Source organism: Rattus norvegicus, chromosome 1, assembly GCF_036323735.1.
Source record: "Rattus norvegicus strain BN/NHsdMcwi chromosome 1, GRCr8, whole genome shotgun sequence".
In the NCBI taxonomy this organism is placed as follows: domain Eukaryota; kingdom Metazoa; phylum Chordata; class Mammalia; order Rodentia; family Muridae; genus Rattus; species Rattus norvegicus.
In genome coordinates this window covers 125,386,647-125,407,758 of record NC_086019.1, presented here as the reverse complement: position 1 = coordinate 125,407,758, position 21,112 = coordinate 125,386,647, and the positions used below count along the sequence as shown (strand labels likewise).

The 21,112-nt window shown below is 40.3% G+C and overlaps 1 pseudogene; it reads left to right on the top strand.

Moving 5' to 3' along the window:
• The first annotated feature begins 19,278 nt into the window (after window positions 1-19,278).
• Window positions 19,279-20,174, top strand: Morf4l1-ps7 (mortality factor 4 like 1, pseudogene 7; annotated as a pseudogene).
• Window positions 20,175-21,112: the final 938 nt, after the last annotated feature.

Sequence of the window (21,112 nt, the reverse complement as noted above, 5' to 3'; positions counted from 1 at the left end):
CCCTCCCTTCTAAAACTTCTGTTCCCACCTCCATTTGTGGTTGTGCAGTAACAGGCTTCGTTTTATCTTGTCTGCCTTCACCTCATCAGTTTGTTAACAGCATCCACTCTCAGCTTTCTGGGTAGAATGCAGGCATTATTTCCTTCATTGAGGAGACAAATCAGGAGTTTTTAACCTTTCTTATTTATCTAGTACACTTTTGGCACAAGGGCCATTGTGCCTCCAGCTAATAATGATAGAAACTAACTATGCTATTGATCTAAACAATTATTTGAATATATTTTTCTCATTTCATAGTTCTGCTGGATACTTTTACATCAATTAGACCCAAGCTACAACCAACAGAGAGTTGGGAACCTCAATTGTTAAAATAGAAAATGAAGTGCCTCCATAAGATTGAAATATAGGAAAGCCTACTAGGAATGTTCTTAATTGGTGATTGATTGGGGAGGGTACAATTCATTTTGGATGTTCTTTTTCCATGGTTTTGTGATCCTGGGTCACATAAGAAAGTTTGCAAAACTAGCTATAGAGAGCAAAGCAGTAATCAGCAACCTCTATGGCCTCTGAGTCAGCTCCTGCCTGCAGGCTCCTCTCCCATTTGAGTTCCTGCCCTTACTTCCTTTAATGATAGACAACCATGGGAAAGTGAAAGACAAATAAAGTGTTCCCTACTGCAAAGTTCTTTTTGTCACATGGTTTCTTTTTTTTTTTTTTATTAACTTGAGTATTTCTTATTTACATTTCGAGTGTTATTCCCTTTCCCGGTATCCAGGCAAACATCCCACTCCCCCCTCCCCTTCCTTATGGGTGTTCCCCTCCCAACCCTCCCCCCATTGCCGCCCTCCCCCCACCAGTCTAGTTCACTGGGGGTTCAGTCTTAGCAGGACCCAGGGCTTCCCCTTCCACTGGTGCTCTTACTAGGATATTCATTGCTACCTATGAGGTCAGAGTCCAGGGTCAGTCCATGGATAGTCTTTGGGTAGTGGCTTAGTCCCTGGAAGCTCTGGTTGCTTGGCATTGTTGTTCATAAGGGGTCTCGAGCCCCTTCAAGCTCTTCCAGTTCTTTCTCTGATTCCTTCAATGGGGTCCTGGTTTCACTGCAGCAGAAACTCTAACTAAGACACTAGTTCCGTCAGTATAAAAATTGTGAGAAACTAATATGTCATATTATGATTCTATGCATTTTTTTTATTTTTCCAAAGTAATGTATTTAATGATGGAACCAACTTCATCCAGGACTGTGTAAAGGTAGCCCATTTTGTCAGATAAATAAGTTTTACTAGGACTAATTTCTTCACTATCACACAATATGTTGATGAATACGAACAACAACATGAGAACAATATACTCTCACTGATGAACTCCACAAATGTTTATGAAAATGCCCTTAACTGCAGCCTGACTTAAGGTCCTCCCACTACTTTCAGCCTCACCTTCAAGATGGAGTCTGCGCGGAAGGCATGGGAAAATTCTCCAAATCTAAGGGAAAAGGGGTCCCCGGTCACTTCTACAGCACCTCCAATTGTGTGTGGCATCAGCAGTAGTGCCAGTGGACCAAGTACTGCTAATTACAACCCATTTTCCAGTGCATCAATGCCTCAGATCCCAGTTGACTCAGTCACTCCTACAGCATCACTATCAGGAGCTGGTACTTCACTGAGTACAAAATCTACAACCACGTCGAACCCTCCTGATATTTGTAAAGTAAAACCCCAACAATTACAGACCAGCAGCCTGCCTTCTGCCAGTCATTTTTCACGGTTAAGCTGTACGCCTTCCCTCATTGAGCAGCAACAGCAGAGTCCACAAGTTTATGTGTCTCAGTCGGCAGCAGCTCAAATCCCAGCCTTCTATATGGATACAAGTCATTTATTCAATACCCAGCATGCACGATTGGCTCCGCCATTCCTGGCCCAGCAGCAGGGCTTCCAACCTGGTCTGTCGCAGCCAACATCCGTTCAGCAGATTCCAATCCCTATCTATGCCCTACTACAAGGGCAGCATCAAGCCCAGCTGAGTTTGGGGGCTGAGCCTGCTCTTTCCCAGGCTCAGGAATTAGTCAGTTCTTCAATTCAACCATACAGGTAGCAGCCACCCTTTATGCAAAGCAGCCTTTCCCAGCCTTCTGTGGTCCTCTCTGGTACAGCTCTCCACAACTTCACAGCAGCCCAGCACCAGGAGCTTGCCAAGGCACAGTCAAGTCTTGCCTTTCAGCAGACTTCAAATACTCAGCCCATCCCTATACTGTATGAACATCAGCTGGGTCAGGCATCAGGACTAGGAAGTTCTCAGCTGATTGATACACATCTTCTTCAGGCAAGAGCAAATCTTACTCAAGCCTCAAATCTTTACTCTGGACAAGTACAGCAGCCTGATCAGACAAATTTTTATAACACTGCCCAATCACCAAGTGCTCACCAGCAGGTTACAATACCATTACCAGCATCCCAGCTTTCCTTGACTAATTTTGGATCTACAGGACAGCCTCTGATTGCCTTGCCTCAGACACTTCAGCCCCAGTTACAGTACACAACCCCACAAGCTTAGACGTCCTGCCCAAGTAAGCCAGCCTTTCAGAGGGTTAATCCCTGCTGGAACGCCGCATGGCATGATGGCAACCACAGGAAAAATGTCTGAAATGGAACTAAAAGCCTTTGGGAGTGGCGTTGATATCAAACCAAGAACACCACCAACTGGTGGTCGAAGCACCACGGCAACATCTAGTCCATTCAGGTCTACATCAACAAGTCCAAACAGCCAGTCTAGCAAAATGAACAGCATTGTTTATCAGAAACAGTTCCAGTCAGCTCCTGCCACAGTGAGAATGGCACAGCCGTTTCCTGCACAGTTTGCACCCCAGAAGAGAGCTGAGGGGAGAGAATTCAGCCATAAGACATTTGGTCCTAGGTGTTGGCAAAGCAGAGAGCAGAGGTTCTTCAGTCCATGCAGCAGTTCTTCTCTAAGCAACAACAGAGCAAACAGATAGGAGGCAAAGCCCAGAAAGTGGACAGTGATACAAGTAAACCTGTGACACTGAGTGACCCTCCTGGTACCTGTCAGTAGAAGAAAAGCCATCCCCTGCACCCACCATAACCACCAAACCTGTTACTATTGGACCAATCAAACCTCAGGCAATCAAAACTGAAGAAACAAAATCTTAAAGGCTGTGGTTTATTGAGGGTGGGTGGGCAGGGAAAGTGAAGTCAAATAATGCCAGCAGTCATGGGGCATCTGTGACACTGTCCTGTGAGATACACAAGGGGCATAGAGCATTTTACACTGACAGCTGCTACACCTATTACAACGAGGCTCGCACCTCCTGTGTAACATTTGCATCTTCGGTTGGTTTATATACAAGTGTGCAAACAGTCTGTAAGTGCATACAGGTTAGTCTTAAGGAGCATGAAACACCAGAAATAGGAGAAGAATGATAACCACAGAGTAGCTCAGCTGGACACTGGGTGGTCCCATTACTCCATCAGCTGTGGTTCTTTTGTTCCCTCGTGTTCTTTGGATGTGTCTATGGCATTTCTAAGCTTGAAAGTAAAATGATGCTATCTGGTGCTGGATAGAAGAGCTTTATTTTTTTATTATGGCAGCTTGCTATTTTTGTAACATGGTGATTTGGTTGAACACAATAAAGTACAGTAGTAACTGATCTCCCCTTCTTCCTGGATGAGTGAGCAGATGATTAAATGTTGATGTCAGCATCCTTGAGCATATTCAGATGAGCAACGTATGGCTTCTGCTTCTGTTGAAAAGGATGCTGTGTTTGATTGTGGTCTGAAGCTTTGAAGCACTACTTGACATCTCCTTCCTTGGAGGTCTCACTGTTTAAAAATAACAGATTTGATAGCTTGTTGGTAAGGTGAGGTCCAGCTTGTCTCCACTAGTTCATCTTCATATGCATCCAGTGGTTATACCGTTTTGTTTTAGGGATATTTCATTTTTTAATAACGGTTTTTAGCTGACATCCATGGAGAGAATGAATCCTTAGAACTGTGCCACTAGTGAAAGGAAATCCTGTCTAGAATATGCTTCTTTACAAAGCTGTATCACAGCATCCTTTGGGCCCTCTGCTGGAAAAGTAGAATCAAGTCTCAAATAATGCCTTTTAAATTGTATCCTCTAGTATTATAGATGTAGGACAGTACTGTATCATACCTCTGTGGGTGTAAAATAGCTTGTACCTGCTTTATGATATGTAGTAGTGACCGTGCTTTATCAGAGCTGTTTTTAATGATGTTGCTCAGAATGTTTTCTTTCCAGATGATGATTGAGAAGCTAATTAAAAAAAATGATGCCAGGTAAAAAAGAGTAACAGAACTGTGCTGTTTTCTGGGGTTTTGTTTTTTCACTTTTTTTTTAATGGAGTGTGCTGGTTGTCTCTACAGTTTTGTTCAGACGACTGCAGAACCTGGAAAAGCTGTTGCTGCTGTTGATGCGTAACACACTGCTCTTACTGGTCTTTATATATATATATATATATATATATATATATATATATATATACAGATATATAATTTGAATTTTTGGAAACTTTAGCTGTGCTGTCAACTTTGGAAAAAAGTATCCCCGTTTACTGTGTTAAGTTGGCACTGTAAAGAAATTAACAGCCATATTGGTCTAGAAAAGTTGAACTTAAGTTTTTTTCCATTTGTACAGGGGTAGCACACTGTATTAAATATGTAAGGTCTTATCTACGTGGGTTTGATTACAAAAACTAATAAAGTATTCTCTAAATAAAAAGAAAATGCCCTTAAGATAGTAAAAGAAACAAGGAAGCAGCATGCTGAGCTCAAGGCCAGCCAAACCCACATTACAATACTGATTCAAACTCTCCCCCACTAAATAAAGATGTGGATTTCATGGGTCATTTCCAGAAAGTATGAAGAAGAAAGAATTTGTGAACGTGCAATTTATGTAATTTCAAAGACATAGAGCTCACAAAAGAAGAAGACAGGTATTTCTAGGTGAACATATCACAAAGTCTATTCATAAATTGGAACAAATAACATCCTGCAACCTATAAAGGAAAAACACATAAAATAATCAAATGAGGCTTACATCAAGAGTTGAAGGATGATTCAACACTTTATAACATTGATTCATTCCATTCATCTTATCCATACCTGAAAAAAGAAAGCGGGCATTTTAACACGTGGAAAACCTGCACTTACACAAAAGCAACATTCAAACATGTTACACACTCCAAAATAAAGCTAGAAATAGAAGAAATTTTCTTCAACTCATGAAGGATTTATATAAAGCATGTTGCATGATGACTAGAAATGTTTATCTTTACCTGAGACAAAAGAAAATTGTAAAATAAGTGTAGACAGAAATATGTAATTCAGAATGGAAATCCTAGGGAGAGAAGGAGAGTGAGATCAAAGGTATAAAATGTAATCACAGAGCAATTGTTTTCAAGAAATGATGATGGAACTCAAAACACCCATATCAAACTGTGAGCACATGTATTCAAAATGAATCAAATGCAAATGAGTTTATTAGTGAGATCTCAGAGCTAACAACAGGTTAATTCATCAAACATGAACGAACATTTATGAATAAGATTTCTTTAAAATATTTGTTATGTACAGTTCAAAATTGAATCTATAAAAGACAAATTTCAACCTTGGAGTGAATATTTTCGTAACATATTTACAATAAAAGAACCTCAATATAAAGTAATCAAAAACACAACCAAATAAATAGAAAACTCACTTATGAAAGAAATTTGAAAAGCTAATATAATTGTCAAAGTTCTCATTCATTGGGTATCAGAAATCTTGTTTTAGATTGATATTCCCAACATTCTTTCTACTATAAATAAACGGCAACATAGTAGCTTTCTCACCCTTAAAGTGTAAAATGAGAGCTATAAAACAATATATTTGGAGCTTGAAGTCAGATTACACCTTTTCTCAGATTTGTGTTACTATTTCATGTCTCCAATGTGTGTTTATCTGTCTCAGATTCCCATTCAAGTTTTGTAGCTCACTATAGCAGATAAAGCTGGGTTGGGACGTGTTTATTCATCTAATGTATTTTAGAATAATTTTTCTTCTCTGAAAATAAAATAGGAAAATTGTTATAACATTTTAAACCGCTGTCGTTTTACATACAGACTGAAGTCATCTCGTTCTGGTTGCAATTATTTTTTTAACTAAACCGAGTATCGTTTGCCCTCTGGTGGCCAATATGTTGAACAACAGTTTCTTTGAATTCTGCTTAGAAGAATTTCAGCTTGTATGAATCCCTCTGGTGGCAATGATTAGAACAACAGTTGTAAGAATTTAAAAAAAAAAAAAAAAAAAAGTTTGGTTCTCTTAATCAAGAGTGAGAAGCACAAAAGTATAAGCCAGGACATTCTGTATAATTTTTTTCAGAGTTTAAAGTTTTTATTTCTGATTTTTTCACTTGATTTTTTCTGTATAATTTTTACGAGTCTAATGAACATATATTGAAGTAAATGAGACATGGGTTCTTAATGTGATGATTGTACTTAAGACTAATGTTCAGTAATGCTAGAGAAACTATTTGAATTTTAGAAATAAGGAAGTTTTCAAGGAGTTCCCGATACATAAAGATATTGCTCAGGACAAGAACCTCCTGTTCAGGTTAAGTAAATTAATGTTTCACAGGTGACTTACCCAAATCTCTTGAAGAAAATTTACTACAAATTTCTGGTAACTCTATGATAAAAATTTTGATGGTCTGGTATTTGATGCTATGTGTTTAAATTAAAAATACAGTTTTCTTAATTTAGAACTTAAGACTTAGAGTAGTAGTTTTGGAGTAGCGTGCTCAATCTTAAAATAATGATGCACACACAATACATAGGATGACATGTCATTTTCTCTGAAAAACCTGATTCTCAGTATTAAAAAAAACTTACAGCAACTACTAGAGTTAGAGTCACAATATCACACATATTTCATACTATATATTATATTTTATCATATATTTCTGTAACATTTAATCTTAGATATGAACTTGACTTAATGTGGATTTCCACTGAAGAGAAACACCTCTGGGTGTGTCTCACAGGATTAGCTGATAGAAGACTTGTTTCCAGAGTGGGCAAGCATATTCTGGAGGCAGCATATATTTAAATAGATCTGAAGCAAAGGAGAGCTGTTTTTTTCTGATCCCTTTTTTCCTTGTTCAATGCTACTGCCCTGTCAGTGTAGCTGCCACACTCCATCACTGAAATTGGTACTCCATTTGTTCATCCTGCCACACTCCATCATTGACATTGGTATTCCACTTTTTTATCTTGCCACACTCCATCACTGAGATTTGTACTCTGTTTTTTCATTCTTTAAATGGAGTGAATGTCAGTGTCTCACCTGGAACCCTCCAGGCTTTTAGATTCAGACTGGAATTGCCAAATCATCCAACCTCGTGGATTGAGCTACTAGTCTTTCATGCTTCTTATGCAAATACTCATAGTTGGGCTATTCAGAACATCCCAACTAAATCAACAGAATAGATTCCCTTTGAAATATCTATTCATTCTATCAGTTTCACCCCTCTAAAAATTTTAATGTAAACTGCAAGTGTTTCTATAGAAAAAAAGAAAAATTAATTACTTAAGACTCAGTGCTATCCAGTACTGCTATCTAGAACTGTTATCTAGAACTGTTTTTCTCTAACTTGACTAAACTAAAATTTAAAAAGGCTCACCTGGTAGCAAGAAATACACTGCAAGCTCAGTGTGAGCTATCTAAGAAATATATAAAATATTCTATTTCCTATTGCTGATTTACCTTATATGAATAAAAAGAATTTTGGTGACTGTGAATAGAAAATTTTTACGTATTTGAAAAAAAGTAAGAGAAATAGTGAGGCTGGCTCTTTACACGTATTATTTATGGATAAAGTCAAATGAGGTAAGTGAGTTCAGAAAACCCAATCTCTGAACTTCAACATAATAAAAATGACCTAAATATTTTTCTGTGTTCTCCACAAAACAACTGTACACAAGTAATAGGGATTAAAATGCCCGCTGGGGGTTTAGTTCAGTGGTAGAGTGCTTACGTAGGAAGCGCAAGGCCCTGGGTTCGGTCCCCAGCTCCGAAAAAAAAGAAAAAAAAAAACTGTTCTACTAAAAAAAAAAACTGTTCTACTAAAATGCCCAAAGCCAAGCACAAGTCATCGTCCTAAGATTGGTACATCACAAAGTAACATCTCAAACTCAATTTATGTTGGCAGATAAAGTGATACCCTGATGGGAAAGGAGAAAGCTTCAATATGCTAGGATGAATCTGTGTGGGAGAATCCTACTGGCAATAAAACACTCAGATGACTCAGCACTGGATGAATCCCAACCTTTACCTCCTGAAACCTTTCTTATGTGTTACTTTCCTAGTAAACTACCCTTGTCTGGGACAATGACCTTTGTGGAAAAAAATGGCAAGCAACACAAAGATGATGTATCCAAATGCTCCTGTGTCTGCTTTTTTTAGATGTAGTTTTTAAAAATCAAACCATGATAAGCCAGGTAATCACCAGCAATGGTGGTCTCACCCACTCCCACAGTTTTTGCTACCAGATGCTTCCAAGCCATGTCAACTTCCCAGGCAATCCATCCGCTGTGGCTAGCCTGCAGAAAGTGGGCTACTGCTCACTCAGATCCCCTTAGCCCCATAAAATCATATCATTAGAGACTTGTAATAACCAACCAAATTTATAATGGTAAATATCCAACCCTGAAATGCCCACACAAAGTAAACAAAACTCACGTCAATTGATCTAAATACAAGGTGCACACCTCAATTGGGCAAATGTACCATACACTGCTTATTGCCCATCTACAAAATCCCTAGCTACTTGCAGCTTCTCTAGATCATGTGGTTCAACTCTATCTTTTTCCTTCTGGTTCCACCTTGTTGCTCTCTCCATCTCCATCTTGTCTTTCTTTCCACCCCTCTCTGTCCACTCTCTAAAACTTTCAGGTCTGCTTTGCCTTTCCACTGTCCAATCAGAGACTCTAGCCTTATCTAACCAATTAAGATTTTATCTGAGTATGGGTATCTTCTTGAAGCAGCAGAAAACACAAAGAGCAATCCACAATAGCTTCTAGATCAATAATAATTCTTAAGGTCAAGCAGACCACTGGACAGAAGGGGTACAGTTTGGCCCAGGAACTTACAGTAAGGATCAGTTATAAAGAACTTAATGAGTCTTCTAAGTGGTACAATTGGAAGTTCTGTGAATATTTGTGAAAAGTGATTTTTAGCGGTATGCGATAATGATGAAAGGGAAAAATCGATTGGTCTGAGTATCAGCATGGGCCTATTGCATAGTTTAGATTTATTATTTTTGGTGATTTTTAAAAGGTCTTAATGGCTTATTTGATTAAATGGCTGAATGAATGTCATAAGGTTATGTACTCTGAATGACTTTGAAATGCCCGGCATTCCTTAACTTACTCTTCATGAAACAAATCAATGCACATCAAATAGGAATACTAGAATTCTGCATGCAGCAGCACAGAATGTGGGTGGAGCATAACCTCTAGAAAGTCTCAGAAACCTGAGATGTAAGAGGTTCCCAAGACTCAATGGGGAGATAGAACCTGAAGAGAACACCTCCAGTAGATAGATGGGGCCCCCATTCAAGGGATGGCGCCACTCACCTACCTTCAAAAATGTTGACCCAGAATTGTTCCCGCCTATAAGATATGCAGTGACAAAATGGAGCAGAGACTGAAGGAAAAATCATCCAGCAACCAGCCCAGCTTAGATTCCATCCCAAGTTCAAGCATCAAACCTGACACTATTTCAGATCTCAGGTTGTGCTTGCAGACAGGAGTCTAGCATGTTTGTTTTCTGACAGGCTCTAGCAGCTGCTGACTGAGGGTTGGGACTTCTAAGGAAGTTAAGGAAAAGATCAAAGGAGCTGAAGGGAATGGAAACCACATAAGAAGACCAACAGCATCTAACCTGAACCCCTCAGAGCTCCCAGAGACTAAGTCACGAAGCAAAGAATAGTCTTTGGTTGGTCTGTGGCCTCTACTACATATGTAACATAAGAACTACCTTGTCTGGCCTCAGTGGGAGAGGATGAGCCTAATCCTGTAGATACTTGATGCCCCAGGGCAGGGGGATGCTAACTGGTGAGGTAGGGGTTGGGGGAAGCACCTTCTCATAACCAAAAGGGAAGAGGTATGGGCTAAAGAAAGCTGGGAGGGGGACCAGGAAGGGGAACAACACTTGGAATCTAAGTAAATAAAACAATTTAGTTAGACAAAATACTAGAAAGGTTTGATCATTTGCAATATAAGCTTCTACAATGGGGTAAACAGAAGACTTTCCCCTCACTAATACTGTAAAGAACTGGTATATGAGAAGACCACAAATATATACGAGTCTTTACAATAGTGCTCATGGAAGCAAAGGGTGGAATTCCCTTTCTCCAATGTAATAGGTTAAGTTGGATTCCACAGTGGTAAGGCCTATGTTTCCTCACCAATTTACAAATTCATTGTGTGACTATTCACTTTAAAGGACAGTATAGCCAAAGCAATGTCAATAAGAATTACATGTGACTAATGAATCAAAATGTTTTCAAAAGGGGATAAATAGTAAGACTACCAAATCCTTGCTGTGTCTGTATAAGCAGGAAAGTCAGAGAATAAATAAATTAATTAATTAATTAATTAATGGGAAAAACTTTTAAAAAAACAGAACAGAGCCAGCATTTGTATTGACTAAAAAAGCTTCTGTAAGGCAAAAGACACTATCAATAGGACAAAACAGAATGCAAAAATATTCTCTTACATTAGGCAGAACCTTACATTAGGCAGAGGACTAATATTCCAAACATATAAAGAACTCAAGAAATTAGATACAAACGAATCAAATGACCCACGTAACAAAATTGGGGCACAGCGTTAAACAAGAGGATTCTCAACAGAGGAATCTAGAATGGTCAAGAAACACTAACATGTTCAAGATCCTTAGTCATCAGGGAAATGCAAATCAAAATGTCTCTGGGGTCCCATCTTACACATGTCAGAACGAGAAGATCAAAAGCTCAAGAGATAGCACACCCTGGTGAAGATGTGGAACAAAGGGACTACTCCATTACTGGTGGGAGTGCAAACATGTACAGCCACTGTGGAAATAGATCTGAGAAATTATCAGAAAATTAGGAACCGTTGTAGGTAAAGACCTAAGTATACCACTCCTGGGCATATACCCAAACAATGCTCCACCATAACACAAAGACTTATGTTCATATCATCTTTAATAATAATAGCTAGAAACTGTGAACAAAAGAATGAATAAAGGAAATGTGGTACATTATACTATGCAGCTACTAAATACAGGAATATCATGAAATCTGTAGGCAGATTGATGTAACTAGATTAAGATGCTGGGTGACATAAACCAAACATAGAAAGGCACACAAGGGATTTACACTCATTTATAAGTGAATATTAGCCACAAGGTACAGGGTAACCAGAATACAATCCACAGACCCAAGCAACATGGAGAGCCTAAAGGAGGATGTATGAATCTAACTCAAAAGTGGAAATAAAATCTGAACTAAATGGAGGGAGGGAATTGGATGGAAGAGGGATATGGGAAGGGAACAGGGGTGGAGATTTCAAGTGGGGAATGGGCAAGCCTGAGAAAGAAAACAGAAACCTGTGGGTAAGGACAGCTCTATGACAGGGAAGGCTTCAGGGAGCCTATGCAATTGACCCTAGTTGAACTAGTCTACAAGTTGGAGATATGGAACCTGAGATGTTACCTCCTGTTGCCAGGTGGGACTTCCATTGAAGGGAGGGGGGGCACTGACCTGTGACCAAAAAGTTTCAGCCCCCAATTTTTCCCACCTACATTTGTGCAGTATTGTCTATCTGGCTCATAAGTGGCTGCTTCTTGCCGGTGATAGCTACCACTAGACAATGCAAAGGATAAAACTTCAGGCCTCAGAACTCCTCATTAGAGGTAAAAACACATGGGGATAAAGGAGAAGACTCTAATGAGGAAGAAGACCCTGAGGATTTTCCAGTCACTGAGTTAGATGATTTAGAAAAAAAAGCAATTGGACTAATTAGACAAAAGTTACTTTCTGACCCTCAACACTCTTCCCTCTTCCACTACATGAGCCTTCATTGGCTACAGAGGATAATGGTCTGGAAAGTAGGAACAAGACTAGTAAAAACACCCAGATAAGCCTTACCCACCCTCATGTCACTATCTATAGCACTACCCCCAGGGCCACTGAGCACATATATAATCTTAGAGATCATCGAAACAATTATCCCTAGGCCCTCAGCCACAATGACACAGGGATCCAGAACATCTATGCACCAGGAAATTCCCTGTTAATCTACAGGAACAAGATAAAATCCTCTAGCTTGGTATTACTTCTGGTACCAGACTTAAATGAATTAAGTGAAGGTTTCTGAGAAGATAGAATTCATGCACATTAGACTAAATCTGATTTGCAAGGTTTCAATAGCAGTTGTTTAAGCCTCCAAGACCAGGGAGTTATATGCTTATCTACTCTCACTCATCCTTTTGTTCGTACAGTGGGAAGCCTTTTTAGAGATGAATGTCACATGTATCTTAGGAAGAATGAATTAATAAACTGGAATTATGGCCAGGTGTTCAGCCAGGGTAACTTAGCCACAGGGATCCAGCATGCCTTCGTACCAGCTGGCTGCTATAAGCAGGTTCACTTATATGTACTTTAGCCCTGGGACCATATAACTCCCTTGTCCACAGGGTCTGGAGAGGCCTTGTCCCTGACCTTCCCAAAACAAATCAAACTGAAAGTCTGATTTCATACTAAGAGTACAAGGGCATATAGACAGAAAAATAAAAGACACTGCAGCAAAAGGATTATTCCTACATAGTCTTATCTGGGGAGGAATGACCCTGGATAACAGGAACTAAAGGCTGAACATTAAGATAAATGAATCATGGCTGTCTGGGACATTGGGACTGCCTCATAGCAGGCCTTCCCTTTCCTCAAGCCTGTGTAGCTGCAACATGGTCTAATGAGAATGTTTTAATAAGTACAGATGGGACACTGGAAAAGAGATTTCCCAAAAGATCACTTCTCTGCCTTTAAACCTCCTAAATCCATCTGTCCACAGTGTAGTAAAGGCTTTCATGGGAAATTGGACTAAAACTAAATTTGATAAAGAAGGCAAATCCCCAACACCTTTAAATCAGCCTCATTGATAAAAGAGAAGAACCCACAAGCCCACTGGGTAACTAATGTATTGGAGAAACCTCACCATAAACTTTCAATAAAAAAGACAAGAAAATTTTAAATGCCTAAGAGAAGCAGGGACAGATGACACTACATTGAGATGAGCCCAGATCCTTCTCACTGAACAGTCTTACCAGAGTATCAACAAAAATAGTAGCTGATGTCTCCCAAGCATTTATTACTTAAGACTTTTATTAATAAGAGAACCCAGATGGGAGAAATGTCACTGTCAGACACCTAGAGGTTCACTTTGTCATTACCTTGCTGGGTAGAGATATTTTAGAAGACTTAAATGTTGTCCTTGCTAGTAGAGAAGAGGGAAAATGCCTCCAAAAAGAAGATATTGATAAATATCAATATCAAAAGATGTTTCACTTCCAAGGGGTCATGTTGAACACCTTACTCCCTGCCTAGAATGGATCACAGAAGATACTGTATGGGTAAAAGAATGGCCATGAAACAGCGAGACATTAACTAAATACCAACTACTGATCAGAGATATTCATGCCTCTAAGAACACCGCAGAATACACAAGGTTTCATACTTAAAAGAAGAAAACGGTGAGGAGGTTCCTCCAGGATTGAAGAGTAGTTACAAAAACCATAAAGAGCTGGGGTTCCCCTCAACATGGGCTCCCTATTGCCTCTTCTATATCTGGAAATACACAACTATTAGTCCTAGATATTAAAGGTTCCTTCTTTCCAATGTAAGTCCATGAACAAGATAAACAAGATAGCAAATGTCTTGCCTTTTCAGTATCTAAAGTCAAATAACCCAGGACCAGCTGACACATTTGAAATGACAGTGCTCCCTTACGGCATGGCTAATAGCCCCACAATTTGCTAGAAAATTGTAGCTGATGCACTAACACCCTTATTAAATCAGGTCTCATATATATTCCCAGCACCTCCACTCTAGGCAATGAAGTACACCCACTGTGGAAATCGCTACCTCCTCCCCAAGATCTATACAGCCCTAGTTACACTGAGTAAATTTGAGGTGTCTCACTGAAGCCTGTTCCAGAAGTTATTTCCTTGTCTCACTACCATTGAATGCTGCCCTGTGTTTTTGCTCCTCTCACCCTTTTGGGTCAGTGTGTGACCACCTCTAAGGAAGGGAAGAACCACAACCATAGATGGATAGAGAGAGGGAACTTGGTGGGAGTCTGGGTGGAGTTGGGGTTCATGTGTGGAGAAAATAAGGGGATCGTGAGTGGAAATAATGAAAATCTATTGTGAAACATCTTTTGAACAAACCAGAGACCTGGGATTGTGGAGGTTCCTGTGGGTCTTTAAGGTTGACCCTAGCTGGGATTTCTAGCAGTTAAGGATATGGAGTCTGAATTGGCCACCTGCTGTAGCCAGGCCACTAGAGAAAGGTGTGCCTCCTCTTTCTCTCTAGAGGAGAGCCTAAGGGGAGAACAATGGCAGAGTTGGAAAGCTTGGTTCAGACTGCTATGAATATGGATGGAATTACCAGCAAGAGGAGTCTAATGTATTATTTCAGGGATAGGGTATATAGCGGCCTTTTATGAGTACAGGTGGGAAGGGATAATTAGTAATATGAAGCAAGGAGAAAGGGCTTATTGGCTATACTGTAGCACCTAATTATCAAGTATGCAGGAAGCCTGAGTGGGATCTAGGTGCTGAGTTATGCTGCCTTCCAGCAAGCTCTATACACATTTTGGTCACTTTTCACTCAAGGCCAGTCACCTGTGTTCAGGGACACTCTCCAGGAAAAACATGGAGAGACAGAAAAGCCTCACTGAGAAAGGGAGCCCCCCATTTTGCACCTAGCTCAGAAATCTATCCAGTAGTGGGGGGGGACTGTTACCTCAATAGAAAGGTTCCCCAACAGGGAGAGGAACACCAACAATCTACACAACCTTCAATCCCTAATTGGTCCTGCCTTCAAGACGTGCAGGCATAAAGAGGTAGCAAAGTCTGAGGGAATGCTCAAACAATTCCTGGCTCAACTTGAGACCCAGCCTATAAGAGAGAACCAACCTCTGACACTACTAAAGATACTCTGCTATGTATACACACGGAAGACTAGCAAAACTGTCTTATGAAAGGCATCATCCAGCAGCCGAAAGAAACAGATGGAGATACCCATGTGTAAACATTAGGCAGGTTCAAGGAATCATGTGGAAGAGTGAACTTAAGGATTGAGGGAGGGGGGGGTCAAAAAAACCACAAAAAAACCTATAGTCATTAACTCGGGCCCATGGGAGTTCACAGAGAGGAAACAACTAGCCAAAGGCATTTATGGGTTGGACCTAAGCACCCTATACATTTTTAGCAGATGTGTTGCTTGGTCTTCATGTGGCTCACCTAACAATTAGAGTGGGGCTGTCCCTGACTCTGTTGCCTGCATTTGGATCTCTTTCCCCTAGATGGGCAGCCATGTGTCACCTCAGTGGGAGAGAATGTGCTTAATCCTGCTGCTGCTTAATTGGCCAGTATGGGTTGGTACTAAATGGAAGTTTCCCATTCTTTGAGAGTGTATGAGTTAATGGACAGAAGGGGTTGGTACAGTGGGATTCAGATGAGAGGAGTGAAGTGGTCTGGAATTGGGATGTAAAGTGATTAAGTTAAAAAAATATACAAAAAAATGAATTATTTGTGGGCGTTTGTCTTGAATCTTTAAATATATGTGTTTCTTTCTCCCTGTTAAGACTCAGGTATCTATGTGGAAGAGAAGGTGGAAAAATTGTAAAAGCCAAAAGTGATGGATGACTTAAAGGAAATGTTGTTTTCCAGATATAGCAGGGTTGGTGAGTATGTGAATTTACAGAGACTACAATAGCATGCACAAGACCTGCACAAGTTCAAACCAGACAAAAGCCTAATGTGTAAAAGGAAAAATGGACACAAAGTCCCACACCAACCCCAAGAGCATACATGTGTTCTTTAGTGTGTATGCATGCACGTGTGTGTGTGTGTGTGTGTGTGTGTGTGTGTGTGTGTGTGTGTGTGTGTGTAATTTTTGTTTTGGTTTTGTATTTGTTTGATTACTTTTAAGAGAGAGTGAATGTTAAGTTGAGTCAGTAGAGAATAGGATGATCTTGGACCGATTGGTGGAGGAGAAAGAATATGACCAAAATATATTGTATGAAACATTTAAAACAAATAAAATAAAATAAAATACAGATTAGCAGTACCACACATAGCAAATTAAAAAATAAAAAAAAAAAATAAAAACCTTAACACATGCAGAGTGTTTGCAGATTTCGTCCTAATTTCCTGAGAGAGAAACCATATCCTGCAATGAAAGAGCTTGAATTATGAAGATCTTATACAATGGAACTTCTCATGCTGATTTTGGTGTCTACCACCCCCAATCAGCTATTGCCACAACTTTAATTTTGACAATGCTAAGATTATTACAATGAGTTGTGTGAAGGAAACTTGGGTTACAATATTTCCTTCCAGTTCTCAGATCCAGGGTCTAGTTAGAAGTGAGTTGATTAATTTTATTTTCTGCCTCATACCTTATCTTTCTTTCTTTATTGTTTATTAATCATTCCATTGTTTTACGTCTCAAGTGCTATCCCTCTTGCCAGTTAGCCCTCCACCAGCCCCCTCCCCATCCCACACTCACTCTGCTCCCTCCCCTTTGCCTGTATGAAAGTGCTCCACCCCCTGCACCCTCACTCTCCTGCCTCACCACTAAAGCATACTGGGGCATCGGGCCACCCTGGGAACAAGGACCTCCTCTCTGGTCGCTGCTGCAATCCTTTTTTGTGCTTCCAGTCCTTTAGGCAGCTCCCCCATCAGGTTCCCTGAGCTCCTTCTGATGGTTGGCTCCAAGCGTCCACATCTGCATTGGACAGTTGCTAGCCAGACTTCCCTCGGAACAGCCACACTAGGCTCCTGTCAGCAAACACCTCTTGACCACGGCAAAAGTGTTGGGTTTGGTGTCTGCAGACATGATGGATCCCCAGGTGGGGCAGTCACTGATTGACCCTTCCTTCAATTTCTGTTCCACTTTTTGTCCCCGTTCTTCCTTTGGACAGGAATATTTCTGGGTTAAAAACATTGAGATGGGTGGGTGTTCCCATCACTTGACCAGGGGCCGTGCCTATCTGCTGGAGGAGGTATATACAGGATCTATCTCCCCCTTCTCTGTGCATTTTAGTAAAGTCATCCCCTTTGGATCTTGGGAGCCTCGTGTTTCTCTGGTGTCTGGGACCCCCCAGTGGCTATCCCCAGTTTCTCATCCCCCCTGCTACATATTTTTGTTGATTTCCTGACCCCCTCTACCTCTCTCACATTTCCTCCAGATCCTGATGCTGCCATTCTTATTTCCTCACATTTCTTTCTCCCTCCCTGGTCCCAGTTCCCCTCCAACTCCAACAGTCATTCTATTCCCCCCTCAGTGCAGGACTGAAACATCCTCACCCTGGTCTACTTTCCTTTTACACTCCATATGTCCCATGGTTAGTATTATGGGCATTGTGGTCTTTGGAGCTAATTTCCACTTATTAATCAGTACATGCCATGTGTGTTCTTTTGTTCCTGGGTTACCTCACTTAGGATGATATTTTTCTAGTTCCATCCATTTGCCTGCGAATTTCATAAAGTCTTCAGTTTTAATCGCTGTGTAGTACTCCATTATGAATATGTACCATATTTTCTGTACCCATTCTTCTGTTGATGGACATTTGTGTTCTTTCTAGCTTCTGGCTATTATAAATAAGGCTTCTGTAAACATAGTGGAGCACGTGTCCTTGTTATATATTAGAGCAACCTTTGGGTATATGCCCAGGAGTATACCTGCATTCTCAGGGAGAAATATTTCCAATTTTATTAGCAACTGTCAGACTGATTTTTCAAAACGGTTTAATGTAGAAGTGTTCCTCTTTCTCCACATCTTTGCCAACATATGCTGCCATGTGCATTATTGATCTTAGCCATTCTGCCTGGTGTGAGGTAGAATCTCAGGGTCATTTTGATTTGCATTTCCCTGTTGACTAAGGATGTTAAACATTTCTTTAAATGGTTCTCAGTCATTCTAGATTCCTTGGTCCAGAATTTTCTATTTAACTCTGTATTCCACTTTTTAATAGTGTTATTTGATTCTCTGCAGTCTATGTTCTTGAGTTCTTTGGATATTTTGGATATTAGCCCTCTATCAGATGTAAGGTTGGTAAATAACTTTTCCCAATCTATGGATTGCCATTTTGTCTAATATACAATGTCCTTTGCTTTACAGAAGCTTTGAAATTATATGAAGTCCCATTTGTCAATTGTTGCTCTTAAAGCATAAGCTATTTAAGCTGTGCTTATAGAATAAGCACATTTTCCCCTGTGCCCAAGTATTAGAGGCTCTTCCCCACTCTCTCTTCCATTATATTCACCACATCTGGTTTGATGTGGAGTTCCTCGATCCACTTGGACTTGAGCTATGCACAAGGAGATACGAATGGATCAATTTGCATTCTTCTACATGCAGACCACCAGTTGAACCAGCACCATGTATTGTATGTTCATAGTAGTCTTATCTAAAATAGCCAGAAGCTGGAAAGGACCCAGATGTTTTTCACAAGAGGAATGGATACAGAAAATTTGGTACATTTACACAATGGACTACTACTCAGCTATTAAAAACAATGACTTCATGAAATTCTTAGGGAAATGGATGGAACTAGAAAATATCATTCAGAGTGAGGTAACTCAGTCACAAAATACCACACACAGTATGCAATCACTGACTAGTGTATATTAGCCTAAAATAGTGTATATTAGCCCAAAATTTCAGAATACCCAAGATACAATTCACAGACAATATAAAGCTCAAGAAGGAAGACCAAAATGTGGATGCTTCAGTCATTCTTAGAAGGGGAACAAAGGTGGTAGTCGGGGGTGGTGGGAGAAGGAGGAGGTGGCGAATCACTTATAAATGGCACCCAAGCAGGACCCAAAGGCTACATTCCTGGAGGGCGAGCGAGTGCTGTGCTTTCATGGGCCTCTTCTTTATGAAACAAGTATGTAGCGGTTGCCATAAAGGCTAAACAAGTGAAGTATTTTATCCATTACAGTGGTTGGAATAAAAAAGTAGGATGAATGCATGCCAGAAAGCAGAGTACTCAAATACATGGACCCCAGAAACAGTGAGAAGTTCTAAGGGCCCATCAGGAACAATATGCAGAGGGCAAGATGAGAAGGGCTGCTCCAAGGAAGACATCTGGTCTGTGACAGAAAAATATTGAAGTGAAAACAAAAAAGAACAAACAGAAAACTCCTGGAAACGGAGATGGTGGCAATACAGTGAGACACCTCAGCCTCCTAGGAAGAAGAGAGCCCGGGTAGAACCGACCATTGAAAATGAAGGAGCATCCATGAACAGAGTTGAAGTGAAAGTGAAGATACCCGAGGAGCTGAAACCATGGCTTGAGGATGACTGGGACTTGATCACCAGACAAAAGCAGCTTTTTTTTATCATCCTGCCAAGAAGAATGTGGATTCCATTTTGGAGGATTATGCCAATTATACAAAGTCTCGAGGAAATACAGATAATAAGGAGTATGCTGTTAATGAGGTTGTGGCACAGATAAAAAGGAGTACTTCAATGTACTAGTGGGCACTCAGCTTCTCTACAAATTTGAGAGACCACAGTGTGCTGAAATTTTGGCCAATCACCCAGATGCACCCATGCCCCAGGTGTACGGAGCATCACATTTACTGAGATTATTGGTGCGAATTGGAGCGATGTTGGCCTATACACTTGTAGATGAGAAAAGCCTTGCTTTATTACTGAACTATCTACATGATTTCCTCAAGTATCTGGCAAAGAATTCTGCAACTCTCTTCAGTGCCAGTGATTATGAAGTGGCTCTCCCTGAGTACCATTGGAAAGCCGTGTCAGGGGTTTTCTCTCTCTCTCACTCGTGCTTGGATCTCGGTAAACAGTTTGGTTCTTAGTCCTTCTCTTGTACAAATCATGTACTTTGAAGACAGTATATAACAGAGTTGATGTTTGTTTTCTGTTTGATTTTAAACAGAGAAAACAAAAGGAGTAACTGCTCCTTTTTTCTTTCTTTCTTTTTTCATTGCAAAGTTTCCACCAGTGTAACAGTGATGGACAACAGAGAGGCATGCTGTAGAGTGTTTGCCTAGTTGACAAAGCTGCTTTTGAATGCTGATGGTTCTGTTCCTTTGACACTATGCATTTTTATAATATGTGTTAATGCTCTATGACAAAATACTCTGATTCCTAGTGCCAAGGTTCCCTTCAGTGTATATAACTGAACACTCATCTGTCTGTGCTCTTTTTTAAAAAATAGTGCTTAAAGACCCCATCCTTTGCAAGTCATTCATGTTTTTCCTTAGGCATTTTATCTTTTCTCAATTGTTAAAGAATGGTGGCTTGTTTTCATGTTTTTTTGTTTTTGTGTCTTATGCACATTTTAACATGATAGACACACTGCATCGGGTACCTACAGTTTTGTGGAAAAGTCAATCTTGTAGGAGTTGTTTTTCAGATATTCAATAACTTTTTTCTTTAAAGTTCAAAAAAAGAAGGGGAACAAAATACTCGCAGGAGGAAATACAGAGACAAAAATTGGAGCAGGAACTGAAGAAAAGATCGTCCAGAGACTGCCCCACCTAAGGATCCATCACATATGTAGCCACCAAACCCAGTCACTATTGATGATGCCAGGAAGTGCTTGCTGACAGGAGCCTGATATGGATGTCTCCTAAGAGTCTCTACTAGAGCCTTACTGATACAGATAAGGAAGCTTGCAGCTAACCACTGGACTGAGCACGGGGACCCCAATGGAGGAGTTAGAGAAAGGACTAAAGGCGAACTAAATGGGTTTGCAACTCCATAGGAAGAACAGCAATATCAACTAACCAGA